The sequence below is a fragment of the Macaca nemestrina genome, chromosome 8, assembly GCF_043159975.1.
Source record: "Macaca nemestrina isolate mMacNem1 chromosome 8, mMacNem.hap1, whole genome shotgun sequence".
Lineage (NCBI taxonomy): Eukaryota > Metazoa > Chordata > Mammalia > Primates > Cercopithecidae > Macaca > Macaca nemestrina.
In genome coordinates this window covers 4,537,786-4,553,444 of record NC_092132.1, presented here as the reverse complement: position 1 = coordinate 4,553,444, position 15,659 = coordinate 4,537,786, and the positions used below count along the sequence as shown (strand labels likewise).

General features: G+C 41.2%; 1 protein-coding gene across 36 annotated transcripts in view; it reads right to left on the bottom strand.

Moving 5' to 3' along the window:
* Positions 1 to 15,659, bottom strand: part of LOC105488506 (protein tyrosine kinase 2) — a 357,242-nt gene that overhangs the window by 125,435 nt on the left and 216,148 nt on the right. The window lies entirely within an intron of this gene.

Below are 15,659 nucleotides of genomic sequence, written 5' to 3'. Positions count from 1 at the left end.
AATGGGTAAGGCCGCTAGTCAAGAAAAAAATGCTTTTCAACAATTGCTCCGGGCCTGGGTGCAGGATAGGGGTGAGGAGGGCATGACTGAAGCCCTGCACTCCTGCCTCTCTGGGCCTGATAAATTTTGCAGACCTCACATACCTCAGGCTGCTCTGAGCAACTTTTCCTTTCTCACCAGTCCAACTTTTTTTTTTTTTTTTTTTGAGACGGAGTCTCGCTCTGTCTCCCAGGCTGGAGTGCAGTGGCATGATCTCGGCTCACTGCAAGCTCCGCCTCCCGGGTTCACGCCATTCTCCCGCCTCAGCCTCTCAAGTAGCTGGGACTACAGGTGCCTGCCACCACGCCCGGCTAGTTTTTTGTATTTTTAGTAGAGACGGGGTTTCATCATGTTAGCCAGGATAGTCTCGATCTCCTGACCTCGTGATCCACCCGCCTCGGCCTCCCAAAGTGCTGGGATTACAGGCTTGAGCCACCGCGCCCGGCCTACCAGTCCAACTTTCTATGTGATTACGCTGGTTCATATTTACCTCAGTCTCAACTAGCTTACTGCAATCCTACCTATTCCCTTTTAGAAGGCTCCCAGGAAGCCTTTGAAAAATGACAGACGATGTCACTCTTCTCATTCTCTGTTCTTTTTTGTACTGAGTTACTTGTTCTCTTTGGCTTTTGGGGTACAGGGATTACTCCATACTGTGAGGGAGAACTTGACCTTTGTATGTGTGGCAACATGTGATCAATTGGCAAGTCACCAGCAAAAGCGGCAGTTTTGGAGTGGCTAACAGTGGTCACAGTGAATGGTTATAACTGCAGAGGGCTACTTATTTCTCTACACATTTAGATAAGAAAAGCAAAATTTGAACACTTGGAGGCTAAGGAAACACCACCAAGGGGTAAGACTCCTATGGCAGATGGCAGAATGGGCTGATTGGTGTTGGGTCACCCATTAGCATCGCAGGAATGTCTCTGCAGCATGGAACACTGTGGAACATTATGTAGCCTGGTCCTAATGTCAGAGGCATCTGAACCAGAGCAACTCCATCTTGAATAGGGGCTCGGTAAAATAAGACTGAGACCTACCGGGCTGCGTTCTCAGGAGGTCAGGAATTCTAAGTCACAGGATAAGACAGGAGGTTGATAGAAGATACAAGTCATAATAAAGACCTTGCTGATAAAACAGCTTGTGGTAAAGATGCTGGCCAAAACCCACCAAAACCAAGATGGTGACAAAAGTGACCTCTGGTCATCCTCACTGCTTACAATATGCTAATTATAATGCATTAGCATGCTAAAGACACTCCTACCAGTGCCATGACAGTTTACAAATGCCATGGCAAGGTCAGGAAGTTACTCTGTATGGTCTAAAAAGGGAAGGAACCCTCAGTGTTGGGAATTGCCCACCTCTTTCCCAGAAAACTCATGAATAATCCACCCCATGTTTAGCATATAATCAAGAAGTAACTATAAGTATCCTTAGTCCAGCAGCCCACACTGCTGCTCTGCTTACGGAGTAGCCATTCTTTTATTCCTTTGCTTTCTTAATAAACTTGCTTTCATTTTATCCTATGGATTTGCCTCAAATTCTTTCTTGAGCCAGATCCAAGAACCCTCTCTTGGGGTCTGGATAGGAACCCCTCTCAGTAAACACCATGGTATTTCCCTCTTTTGGGGGAACCAGGATTCAATGTAAAAGTGGGAACCAGGCATGGTGGCTCATGCCTGTAATCCCAGCACTTGGGGAGGCAGTGGTGGGCAGATCACCTGAGCTCTGGAGTTGGAGACCAGCCTGGGAAACACGGCAAAATACTGTCTTTACAAACAATACAAAAGCTAGTCAAGTGTGGTGGTGTGTGCTTGTAGTTCGCAGCTACTTGGGAGGGTGAGGTGTGAGGTATGTTTGACCCCGGGATATGGAGGTTGTGGTGAGCCAAGATCATGCCACTGCGCTCCAGTATGGACAACAAAGCAAGACCCTGCCTTAAAACAGGGCACAAATATACCTATGTAACAAACCTGCACGTTATGCACATGTACCCTAGAACTTAAAGTATAATAATAATAATAAATAAAAAAGTAAAAAAAAAAAAAAAAAAAAAAAGACCATTAGAAAAAAAAAAAGGGGGGGGTCCTTGATTTTTTTTTAAGACAAGGTTTTGCTATGTTGCCCATGCTAGTCTCTAACTCCTGGGCTTAAGGAATCTGACTGCCTCAGCCTCCCAACGTGCTGGGATTATAGGTGTGAATCACCATACTAGGCCCTTGATTTTTACGCTGAGCCTTCCAGTTATGCCTGCTTTTCAAATATTTAAATATTAGGCCCTGAAAACTGCAAATGCTTTATTTGCCCAATTCATTAAAGGGCTCCAACTTGAAGTCAGTAATCTAATTAAAAACAAGCTAAGTTGAAAAGAACACCTATCAAAATAAATCAGTCTCCAAAATACAACTTTCTGACATTTAGCTGCCTGTTTTGAAATCCTCTGTCAAAGAAATTTACACTTATAAAGGAAATTACTGTTTTTAAGGGCATCTTCCCCACTGCACCTAAACCACTAAAACATTATCTTCATGTTCCTGGAATCTGTGATATAAAGAACAATGGACAATCAATAGTTTATTATTATTATCATTGAGAGTCTTGCTGTGTCCATCCAGGCTGCAGTGCAGTGGCGTGATCTTGGCTTCCAGGTTCAAGCAAATCTTGAACCTTGAACCTTGAACCTCCGCCTTCCAGGTTCAAGCAAATATTGTGCCTAAGTCTCCTGAGTACCTGGGATTACAGGCATTCGCCACCACACCCGGCTAATTTTTGTATTTTTAATAGAGACAGGTTTCACCATGTTGGCCAGGCTGGTCTGGAACCTCCGACCTCAGGCGATCCGCCTGCCTCGGCCTCCCAAAGAGCTGGCAATACAGGTGTAAGCCACCACACCTGGCCAATACTTATATTATTTTAATGCAAATTCTTGGTAAACAATTTAAGAACTGTCTGTTCTTTTTTCCTTTATAAATCCACTTGTAATTGCCACTAATCAGAGTACATATACAGGGCAACTTCAATCTATGACTCGGTCTTCTAAATATATTCCCAGTGTAAACCTTAAAGGAAAAAGCTTATGCAAAATTAATATAAGTACAGAGTTTATTTCCAGGAACAATTTGGATTTGTCAATAGATTGGATATGGGAGAAGAAAACAGAGAATAGCATCAAGAATAACCCCAAGGATGATCTGATCGGCCAGAAGGAAAGTAGTGCCATTTAGTGAGTGGAGAAGGGGAGAGAAGCAGGCTTGGTGTGAATATCAGTTCATTTCGAGTATATTAACTCTGAAATGCTTATGAGACACTAGATTCCACACTGGTGAGAACGTAGTGGCCACAGGGGTCTGGAGTTCAAGAAAGAAGTCTGAAAAACTAAGATAACAATCTGAGAGTCACCAGCATAATTAAGTCATGAAACACAATGAGATCCCCAAAGGGGTGACTGTGGCTGACACAAAGTGTCAGAAGAACTGAGTCCTGGGATCCTCAGGCGTGAAGTGTTGAATAACAAGGAGTGAGGCAGGAAGAATATGGTATTCTGGAAGCAAAAGCACAGCAATTTCAATAAGGAGCAACACTGAATCACAATAACTCACATAAAGAGTTCTTCTATCATAAGGGGACCAGTGATGTCAGAAGGGGGCTACTAAGGTGGGGAAATCAGAGTGGGTGATGTGCAAATGAAACCAGAGCTAACCTGATTAAGCCTGCCAAACTTAACCTGCCTTGTTTGCTGTATGAGGCCGTTATTGTATTGCTATGAAGAAATACTGGAGACTGGGTAATTTATAAAGAAAAAAGGTTTTCATCGGCTCACAGTTCTGCCAGCTTTATGTAAAGCATGGTGCTGACATCTTTTCGGTTTCTGGGGAGGCCTCAGGAAGCTTACAATCATGGCAGAAGGTGAAGAGGGAGCAGGCACATCACACAGCAAAAGCAAGAGCAAGGGGTGGGGTGGGGAAGAGCCACATACTTTAAAGGACCAGTTCTAATGTGAACTCAGAACCAGAGATCACACATCACCAAAGGAATGGCCCAAGCCATTCATAAGGGATCTGCCTCATGATTCAAGCACCATCCACCAGGCCCCACCTCCAAAACTGGAGATTACATTTCAACATGAGATTTGGGCAGGAATAAATATCCAAATAATATCAGTTGCTTTTAGTCACTTAAGATTTAGAAACTCCCACTAGCAAGTCAAATAGCCAGACAATCCATAACTAAACTCCCACTAGCTTCCTGTAGGTCACTGCAGTAATGGGTGCTTTAAGTTGTTTTTCAGAAAGCAGAGGGCAGCTCTTGCCCAGCTCAAGCAGCTTGAGGCCACTGATCCTTCAAACGGGCTTATGCCAATGCAGGAGAGACGACCATATGACATCAGAGCTGCAAACTCTTCCCTCAGATCATGGTAATGCTACCATTTTCTGAACATGCCTTCTATGAAGAGTCAGAAAGCCTATGTGTGTGCAGATCACTTATTAACTCACTTTTCCTTATACCCACTCACTTTTTCCCATGCCTTCAACTGCCCTGCTCCTTTATCCCATAAATATCCCTAAAACTTCATCTTTGGGGAGGCATATTTGACATCTGTTCTCTCATCTCTCACATGGCATTGCAGCCTTGGGAATAAGATCTTTTCCCTTTGGCAAAACCTGTTGCCACAATGATTGGCTTGCTGCACATAGGGAAAAAATCTAACAGTAGTAGAGCAGGGAAAATTCCTGACCAGGTAACAAGTGATAGAAGGTAGACTGGTAACAAGTTAGACTTAATTGGGCTGGGCCTGGTGGCTCATGCCTGTAATCCCAGTACTTTGGGAGGTTGAGGCACACAGACCACTTGAGGCCAGGAGTTTGACACCAGCTAACATGGAGAAATACTGTCTCTACCAAAAATACAAAAATTAACCAAGTGTCTGTAGTTTTAGCTACTCAGGAGGCTAAGGCACAAGAATTGCTTGAACCCAGGAAGCGGAGATTGCAGTAAGCCAAGATCGTAGATCGTACCACTGCACTCCAGCCTGGGTGACAGAGAGAGGTTCTGTCTCCAAAAAAAAAAAAAAAAAAGTAGTAGATCTAATTGTGCTATTCACTTTAAGGTTCAGTTGTGCTACAGCAGACATGGGACAGAACAAGCTGGCTTTATTGGCAGTGTTTCTGCCAAGTGAGTTAAAAACAAACAAAACAGTAGGTCAGAGATGATGAGGACGTATGCCAGGGAAGGATACAATTATCAATCAGGGGTTTTAGGCTTGTTAAGAAACCAGAGAAGACACAAAAGTGTGATGTAGACAGCAGAATGGGGATGGGATCAAGGAACAAGCTAGAAAAATTGGAGGTGGTGGTCAGAGAGGGCTTTCTTAAAATTGAAATTATAGGAAAGTCATAGTTGTAGATAAAGTGTAGGCCCTACAGGAACGAGAATAGCATACAGCACCATTGGAAGAATGGAGAGAAGAGGTGCTGGGGCTAGACACAGTGGGCCACACCTGTAATCCCAGCACTTTGGGAGGCCAAGGCAGGGAGATCACCTGAGGTCAGGAGTTTGAGACCAGCCTGGCCAACACTGTGAAACACCGTCTCTACTAAAAATACAAAAAATTAGCTGAGTGTGGTGGCGCACACCTGCAATCCCAGCTACTCGGAGGGCTGAGGCAGGAGAATCGCTCGAAACCCGGAGGCAGAGGTTGCAGTGAGCCAAGATTACGCCACTGCACTCCAGCCTGGGCGACGGAGTGAGACTTCATCTCCACAAAAAAAAAAAAAAAAAAAAAGACAACATGCTGGAAGAACTGCCTACCATGATTACTGAAATCCTTCCAAACTACGATGGGGGAATGCTGGAGAAGTGACAGTGAACTGGGTGCTCAGAACTTTGAGGAACATAGGATAGCCTTGTTCTGATATGTGAGATTCAAAGCTGGTGTTTTTGAGGGAGAAGAGTCTGAAAGGGGCAATGAAAATCAAGGGATATTTACCTCATCTCCAGTGCTAGTGCTACCATGGTTCTCAGACATCATCAGTAGGGCTACAGAGGCACCAAGGGGTATCAGTGACCTCCAGAGTTTTAGTTAGAGGAAGGTGACAAAGAAGAATATAGAGAGAAGCCCCAGAAGACACAGGTGTAGTGTTTTAGAAGTTGGGGGAAATCAAGCAATGAAGACAAAACAGGGGGTATGCAGAGGGTATGTGAGCAACAAGGGAGTCTGGGGCTTCCGGAGGAACAGGTACGAATGGGATAAAGAGCACAATGAGAATAGTTCAACTGGATTAGCATTTTCCTTTTTATTTCTAGTTACATAAGTAAGGCGATATTCTCCTTTGACCATACCTCTCAATTCTGTTCTTCTCCTTGGGCATGAGGGTGTGGTGCTGACAAAGCTGCACACTACCTGAGCTCTGTGTTCCAGGAAACAGGTTTCCCAGTAATCATCCAACCTGGGGTGGTCACGGGGGAACCTCCTATCCCAACATGTGAAAAACACACAAATTCATACTGACATTTTAAAAAGAAAATCTCAAAGAATGACATCTGACTAGCAAGGTAAAATTTATTACTTTAAAAACTGGTAAATAAAGGAAAAGAAAAGGCAGTTTTCCTGTCTTCCCAGAAGAAGCCTGTTACCGAGCGTAATGAAGCAGCTGGTGAGGGAAAGCTGTCTCTAGAAGCATTCCAGCTAAACAAAGGGAGAAGAAATGGCAGGATTCACAGGGTGCCATTTTGTGGCCTCTGATGAAACCTAAGCATTAATGTCAATAGCTGCTAAAACTATTAGGTGAAATGCTCATGGGGACGTTCCCATGTATGGATCAGAGAATGATGGGACCTAAACCCATTGATTAGTCTTCACATCACAAAGAACAACCAGATGTACATCACCTATGAAGTTTTCTTGGCGGCGGGGTGGGGGAGCAGGGCGGGGCGGAAATCAAGTCCAAGCTGGATCAAACTTCTCTAGATTCTAACAAGCAGCTTATGGGAAATAAAGGGGCCAGAAAAGAATAGGTTAAACAAAACAGCATCATAGAGATGTAATCAGCCTAATCCAGAACGAGAATAGGAAAACGGACACAATTTCTTCAACAGATTAATTGCAACTAGTTAACAAACAATCAACAAGGTCTAGCTGACACATACAGGAGATGCTGCAAGCAAATTCACAAAGTACTTCTTGTCTGACTCTTGTTTAGATGAAACCACATATGAAAATGGGACAATAAGGGACATTTGAACACTGACTGGATAGCTGATAATGTTTTGTAAAAAAAAAAGAGTCTCATCTTTTAGGAATAGTTATAGGTGAAATATGCCTTAGATTCGTTTTAGAATAACCAGTAGGGATTATGTGTGTATGTAAGCGGATGGAGGCAGAGGTGAAATAAAATTGGCTAGAAGATTTTAGTTGCTGAATCTGGGTGATGATGATATGAAAAATCATGATACAATTCTATTCTCTCTTTTCTGTATATGTTTGAAATTTTCCATAAAAAGTTTTAAAAACTCAAAATTCAAAAGCACAGTAGGCACTTAATATTTGTTCATTTCCATGGTCTCCTCTTTGTAAAGGTATCAAAAATATTTTGTCTTGACTCATGCAGTTTGATTTTAATCCACAATTATTGTATAGCTATAAGCTACAAACTGGGTGGGGGAAGACTTGAGGTCAAATTCTAGAATTTATATTTTAAACTTTCAAGCATTCCCTTTAAAATTATTTTCTTCAAAGAAAAAAAAACTAGGCCTTTTGATGATAGCAATATTTATTTTATATTTGGTAAGATGATGATACTTGGGCTTCTTGTGTTTTAGTAACACATTTTTTAAAAAAGACTGAGAAGCTTAATTATTGTTAATAAGTTTCGCCAGAGGATCAAGATGGTTCATGAGCCAAGTATACCCAACACTGCCAACTGTGAAGCATTTATTTTATAAAGACAAAAATACATTTTTGTTTATAATACTCTCATATATTTCTTTCTCCTTTATAGCGTGGAGGCTGCTTGGGAGAAGATGGGAATAATCTCTTCTGGAAACAAAATTTTAAGACTGAGCTGGATTTCTGTGGGCTGGAACAAGTTTATAAAAACAAAAATCCACTTTAGATTTTTGTTGTACTCATTATTGCTCAGCTTTTCATTTAGCCTTTTTAAAAATTTGAAAGTGCCTCAGGCTACCCCTTGCCAGGGAGGTCTGTGAGTTTCTGTCTGCACTGTCTGCACTGACTGCAGCTGAGACAAGAAGTTCAACTCAAGGGTGAAGGAGTGGTTCTGGGTCCTTTTTCAAGATACTACTTAACAACATACGATGTTGATATTTCAAAACCTACATGACTTCCAAGTATTCTTCTCAACTGCTTTAGAACCCATAGAAGAAAGGGTATGACTAAGAAGAACACCCAAATCTCAGTAGTGGCATAGGGAGTTCAAATGATGTAATGGTGGGAGAGGGAAGGCTATAGGAAAGAAGGTAGCACAGCTGGGCTATTTTGATTATTCACTTCCTTATTCATGCACAACACAATCAGCCAGTCTGTATGAAGTCAGTGACAACTGTACACTTCTCAATGGTTTGGAGTCTCTCCTAATACCAGACTGACTACAAAACACTATTCATGACTGTTGAAACTAGAATAATTTCCAGTGAGCCAGGTACTAGGAATAGGTCAATAACATTCAACACCTAGTACTTTGTGCACAGAAAAATTATTAGAAGAATTAATTTGATTACATTATGTCACAAATCATATAATTCACAAAAATGAATTTATCTTTTAAAATTTAGTTGTTTTTTTGGGGGGGGAGGGGGCAGGGTCTCTCTTTGTCACCCAGGATGGAGTACAGTGGGGTGATCTTAGCTCAATGCAACCTCCAAATCCCAGGGTCAAGGGATCCTCCTACCTCAGTCTTCTGAGTAGCTTGGACTATGGGCACACGCCACCACGCCTGGCTACATTTCTTGCAGAGACAGGGTTTCACCATGTTGCCCAGGCTGGTCTCAAACTCTTGGGCTCTGCCTGCCTTGGCCTCCCAAAGTGCTAGGACTACAGGCGTGAGGCACTGTGCCTGGCCTAAATTTAGTTTTACTTTTTAATTTTTTCAGCGTCCCTTGGATTTGGTAGGGAAAAAAATGAACTACTTATATAACAGGTGATAGTGCTCTAAAATTAAGGCAAAGTTTTTTTTTCTTTTCTTTCCCCTTTTAATTCCTAAAGGCTAGCATTTAAATCAAGCTTTCAGCAACAGAGGCTACCTTGGTAACCCACAGCATTATCAAAATTGAAACTAGAGTGTAAAACTAGACAGAAGAACCTTTTTCAAACTTGAATACAGGGCACATTTCTGAATTTTAATGAAAGAGTTGGAACTGAGTCAGTACTATCCTATTCCTAATAAATGGGGGGAAAAGAACCTTAATCGAATCACACTCAAACTCTTCCAAAGTATTATTCCCTTCCACACATTTATATCATCAAGCTTTAGAAATGAGCCAACATAGGCTAGGTGCGGTGGCTCACACCTGTAATTCCAGTATTTTCAGAGGCAGAGGCAGGCGGATCGCTTGAGCCCAGCCCAGGCAACATAGGGACACCCTGTCTCTACAAAAAAAATATAAAAATTCACCAGGCATGGTGGTGCACACCGGTAGTCCCAGCTACTTGGGAAGCCAAGGCAGGAGGATTGCTTGAGCCCGGGAGGTTGAGGCTGCAGTGAGCTGAGATCAAGCCACTGCATTCCAGCCTAGGTGACAGAGGGAGACCGTGTCTCCAAAAAAAAAAAAAAAAAAGAAATAAAAAAAAGAAATAAATGAGTCAATATGGTCTAATGTAAAGAGAACAAACCTTGTAGTCCAAGATCAAGATTTCCAGCAGGCTTTTACTCACTAGGTGTGTGAACTTGGCCAAACCACTTCGGCTCTGAGTGTCTTAATTTCATGTGTAAGGTGAAAATATTACGAAGACTCTCATGAGGTTTAAACAAAATGACACTTGTGGATGGGCCAGGCATGATCTCTAAGCCACATGCATATGTAAATAACTACCTGTATTTATAAGTGGCATAGTCATGAATAGGTAACAAACCTAGTATATCAGAGACCACACAGAAAGATAAAATGCAGTAATTATTATAGATGATACCACCTTACATTTTATAGAACTTTACAGTTTACAAACCACCTTTGCATATACAAGTGAGCTGTTTTAGAATCTGTAATGAAGCAGCTTAATACAAAATACAAATAATATTTATTTCATTAGATGTTTTAATAGTTCAGAATAATTTCCAGTCACTAACCTGGAAAACCTAAAAGTAATCTTAAATAAAGGAAATTATGCTGCATGATAAACAACTGAACCAAAATAATCTGTTAGAAAATTAAAAATTTATTTAAATTGCAACAAATACTGAAAAAGTATCACAAAGGGCCAGGCGTGGTGGCTCAAGACTGTAATTTTAATTCTAGCACTTTGGGAGGCTGAGGTGGGTGGATCACCTGAGGTCAAGAGTTCAAGACCAGCCTGGCCAACATGGTGAAACCCTATCTCTACTAAAAATACAAAAACTGGCTGGGCATGGTGGTGCACAACTGTAGTCCCAGCTACCTGAGAGGCTGAGGCAGAAGAATTGCTTGAACGTGGGAGGCGGAGGTTGCAGTGAGCCGAGATCATGCCACTGCATTCCAGCCTGGGCGACAGAATGGGGGAAAAAAAAAAGTATCACAAAGTAGTATAATTGTCCTTTAGCATGAAGGGTTTAGAGACAATCAAATCAAGCATTTGAAAAAGATCACTACATTGGTTTACATGACAGAGATACAGATGAGAAAACTTGTATTATCTCCAGTCCCACACGTGTAATCCAAATACGTAACAAGAGTCATGTGCATAATGCAATGGTACTACTATCATGTGTTATCTTGTACTTCTGGTCATAATTAAGGTTTTACTGCTTGATCAAGGGCTTGGTTATTTTAGAAAAGAAAAAAAAAAACCCAAACACAATAATCAACCAAACAAAAACCCCAAGTTTATATCTTCAAAATATTTAAAATACAGCTTTACTCACTGATTTGGAACTATCTGATTTCCAGGGTAATTTTAACCCACACTACCACTGTTTAAGCACCCCCTCCCCGTAGATGCCACATCTCCTCTTTCAGCATACTTTATGAAAGACTGCAGCACTCAAATTTCAGATATGTTCTAAGTTGTACCTGAGCTCCACAATAAGCACAAGTTTCTTTATAACTTAATAATTAGGCTAAAAAAAGACCTCTTTAGGTTCTCAGAAGAATATAGGCAGGAAAACATGTTGTTCTGTTCGATATTTTTGTAAATCTCTGTTAATCTTACACTTATTTTTATAGAGAAATACTGTGTGAATTTCAAAGATACACTGTTCATATATTCAACATCAACTGTCATTGCAATCTTACTGAAGGTGATCCAATAACTACCTTTATTTTGCAATGAATAATGAAAAAGTACCCGGTATCTTCTCTCTGGAATGTAAGGATATTACTTTATTTGCCATCAAGAGAGATCCACTAAGAGCTGCAAACTGTCCTAAAGTTATCTAGACTCTCACTTTTTCTGTTGGTTATCCTCTCCTCCCTTGCCCAACATCTCCTAGGAAAGAATCTAGAACTATTTACAATGATTCCTAGGAAAAAAATCTAGAACAATTTACAGTGACAAGCTTACAGGTAACCCCTTGAGAACCCCAGTGACATTGCTCCAAACATTCCTGCCTTTCTGCTGTCTGTTCTCACTACCCAGAATGCATTCCTCTAAGTCCCAGCATACCTCCATACCTTATGGAGTTAATGGATTTATTTAAAAACAATTATAAAACTAATATCCCAGACAATAAAGAGATAAACAGAACATGTCTTTACATGCAATGGGTTCATGGTTTTATGGACAAGATGGTTTCTAAAACACAATGACATCCATTTTAGGACTATGCATGAGAGAGAAATGTATAGTGCTCTGAGGAGGAAGAGTCCAGATCTTCTTAAAGTAGTCAGGAAAGGTTTCTATGAGGTACTGACATGTGAGCTCAGGCTTGGGTCAGGTAAGAACTCTTTGGTTGTGAAGAAAAACGGGAGAGCCAGACAAATCCCACAAAGACTCTCCACCTTCATCGACACTTGGGAGTGTAACAGTAGTTCATCAGTACAGGGGAGTACACTCTCAAATTGCTCATGACAGGCAGTAGAGCCTAGAGGGTAATAATGACCTGAGTTCCAATCCTAGTGCCATCATTTTCAAGCTGTGTGACACTGAACAAGTTTGCTTACCTTTCTGAATTTAATTCTTTGTATCTGTGAAATGGAGAGACAATAAAGACCTTGCAAGGCCACTGTGGGATTAAATAATATTTAGCATTTATGAAGGGCTTTACAATCCCACAAGAGTTAATACATATACAGGTTTATTGTCATACAGATCACAATTTTAAACAGCTTTCCTGTTGCTCTCAATTTACCTGCTTTATTTTAATTTACTATCTATGGCTTGACTCTTTCACAAGAACGTAAACTCCATAAAGGGAGGGACGTGGCTTTGTGTTCTAGTAAACTCCAGTATCTAGAATTCTGTGCTTGGCATGCTGCAGGCACTCAAGAACTACCTGTTGGCTCGATTAATGTAAAAGTGAGGTCTCATCAATCCCTTAGGGCTTGTTGGGGGTTAAATGAGCTATCGTATGACAGAAAAACAAGTAATTGTAGCTGGCATATAGTTGATTGCAGCCTCACCCTACTATCCTAGACACTGAACAGGCTCACTGTGAAGAAGCACATGCAGAATATCACAAGGATCCAGGAGCAGTAGGGCCTCTGCCATGGTGTGTCAGCACTACATCCCACATAGTACAGTGTTTCCAGGTAGGCAGGTAAGAAATAACCCTGGGATTTAGTAATATTACTGTTTTTCTAGGTATTGGCTTAACAAAGATGTCCCTAGAAATGTCAATTACCAGCTTTGGGGCTAAATACAATGCACTGGTTCCTGGCCAGCTAGGCTGGTCAGTTTTTACGTTTTATAGTTTTTGTGGAAGATAGAAACATAACACACCATTGAATGTCAGGATGATGGAAGGAAAGAAGGAAGGGAGAAAGGAAGGGAGGGAGGGCCGGAATACAAGAAAAGAAATATGCCACACTTGTTTGGTTTCCACGTAAGTGAGCAAGTAGTAGGTAGAATGACTAAGGACAAACGAGAGACTGAACAATTAATGCTATGTCATTAAATATCCACTGGACACCAATTATTCTTTGCTTGGATTTTAAATCACCTAAGTGACAGTCATATATAGAAGTATTACTAACTCTGAAAGTGAAAATATTTTTACATGTAATGATGAAAAGAGCAAGTCTGGATGGAATAGCTCAAGCAGAACAACAGAGATAAGGAGGTTGGGAGAGGCACAGCCACCAACTTTTTTTGGCTAAAGAACAATGTAGATGAGGAGGCGAGGGAGGACTGGAAAGGTGGGTGGTGGGCAGATAATGAAAGGTCTTGGAGGGCTAAGCTGAGGAGCCCAAACTTCATCTGATGGATACTAAATTATTACTAAAAGTTTCTCACCAGAGAACTGCCTATTTAAATCAACATGGTAGCAATCTAAGAACTAACATGGAGAAGGTACTGAAGTATGAACTCCTAGTTAAGGAATACCTAGGAAGAAACAATGAAAGCAGGATCACAAGTAATTCAGGTGGGTGTTAAAGCCAGACATTAGAGTTTGAATAATGACTCCAGATTTTAGCAACTGTGTAACCTTGGGCAAATTATTTAACCTCTCTGGGACATAGTCTCCTCAGCTATACAATAAGAAAAACTATCTTATAGATTTGTTGTAAGGACTAATGAGATGATACATATACAAGAACACAGAACATAAACCTGAGCCTGGAACACAGTATCTACAAAAGTACTCATAAAATGCCAGCTAACTTTATTCTTAATGGGGTTCTGAAATAGGATGAAAACACTGAGATCATAAAGTGGGGGTTGGCTGGAAGAAGTAAAATCCAAAAGTTTGGTGGTGACCAGCTGCTAAAAGACACATCTGAGGTTTAAACCTTGAAAGGAGAGTATTGATTAAAAGAGATTAGTAAAATAGGAGGAAAAAGATTTGAAGGTACTGCTGGGGCCTATTTTATTACATTTCATTACTTTGTTACCCAAAGACAGATGCCAGAAATAGTCCTTATTAACATAATGGGACATTTCCCTTCTCTCTTGATCAAGTCTGGGGAGACTGTGGAGACAGTGTGTGGCAAGCACCAAAAGGGAAGTCCCCAGGGCTCATCCCAAAAGCTGCTTTACAGTTTGGCAAGAAGATGGACCAAAGGGCCTGTGAGTTATTCAAAGCCCTGCTCAAATCTCACCTACTCTACAGAACATCCTGCAGAACATCCTTTGACGCCCAGCAGCTGCTCCCTCCTATGACTGTAGCATGTGTGGTGGTCTCTCTCTCTCCAACTAGATTACAAACTCCATGAGGGCCTGGCAAGTTCGCCAACTCTCTGTACCCACCACAGACTCAACAAATGCAAACACTGAGTGTTGTTTAGTGCCCCAGTGTCACTACTGTAAACTAGGGCTACTCCATGAAGTCACAACTAGGCTTATAAGGATGATTAACTGTTACCTGAGAACATACTGGCAACCCCGAAGCTGTCCATAAGACCAGCTCTAGCACTCCAACCGTCTACTTAATGAGGAAGTGAGCAATGATTTCTCAAGCAGTAGGACTTCGGCAGTATCACACATCATTCACCTTTATTGAGTATCTTTGCCAAGTGTGCAAATACAAGCAAGAATACTTCTTGAGGAAGGGCTTATGGGACATTTGTGCACAATTAAAAAGAAAAACAAACAAGGAAGCCAGGCCCAGTGGCTCACACCTATAATTCCAGCACTTTGGGAGGCCAAGGCAGGTGCATCATCTGAGATCAGGAGTTTGAGACCAGCCTGGCCAATATGGTGAAACCCTGTGTCTACTAAAAATACAAAAGTTAGCAGGGTGTGGTGGTGGGTGCCTGTAATCCCAGTTACTTGGGAGGCTGAGGCAGGGGAATTGCTTGAACCTGGGAGGCGGAGGTTGCAGTGAGCTGAGATCGCGTCACTGCACTCCAGCCTGGGCGACAGAGTGAGACTCTGTCCCAAAAAAAACTGATTCAAAATAAACAGGAATTGGGTCTTTTCTAAGTGAGATGCTAAAGTTAAAAGGAAACTATTATTTCAGAAATGTAACATATATGTATGCACATACATAAGAACAAATTATATATGTGCGTATACGGTTATGTATGTATATATGTGCATATACAGATGTATATATTTGCATATGTATTTTAAGATATCAAATGGGCCCACAGAAGATGCTTTCTCATCCTCCCCCTTTCCTTTATTTCCCACATTTTTAAGTGGGGAAAAAGGCATATCTATTTTGAAACATACCAAGGAAAGTACAACACAATCGCACCAGCAAATAGTTAAGATAATGCTCATGCCAGTATCTTAACTATATTTTTAAAAAAGCAATATTCAAACAGCATATTAATTGTGAAATACAAAAATTGTTTTAAAATATCTCATA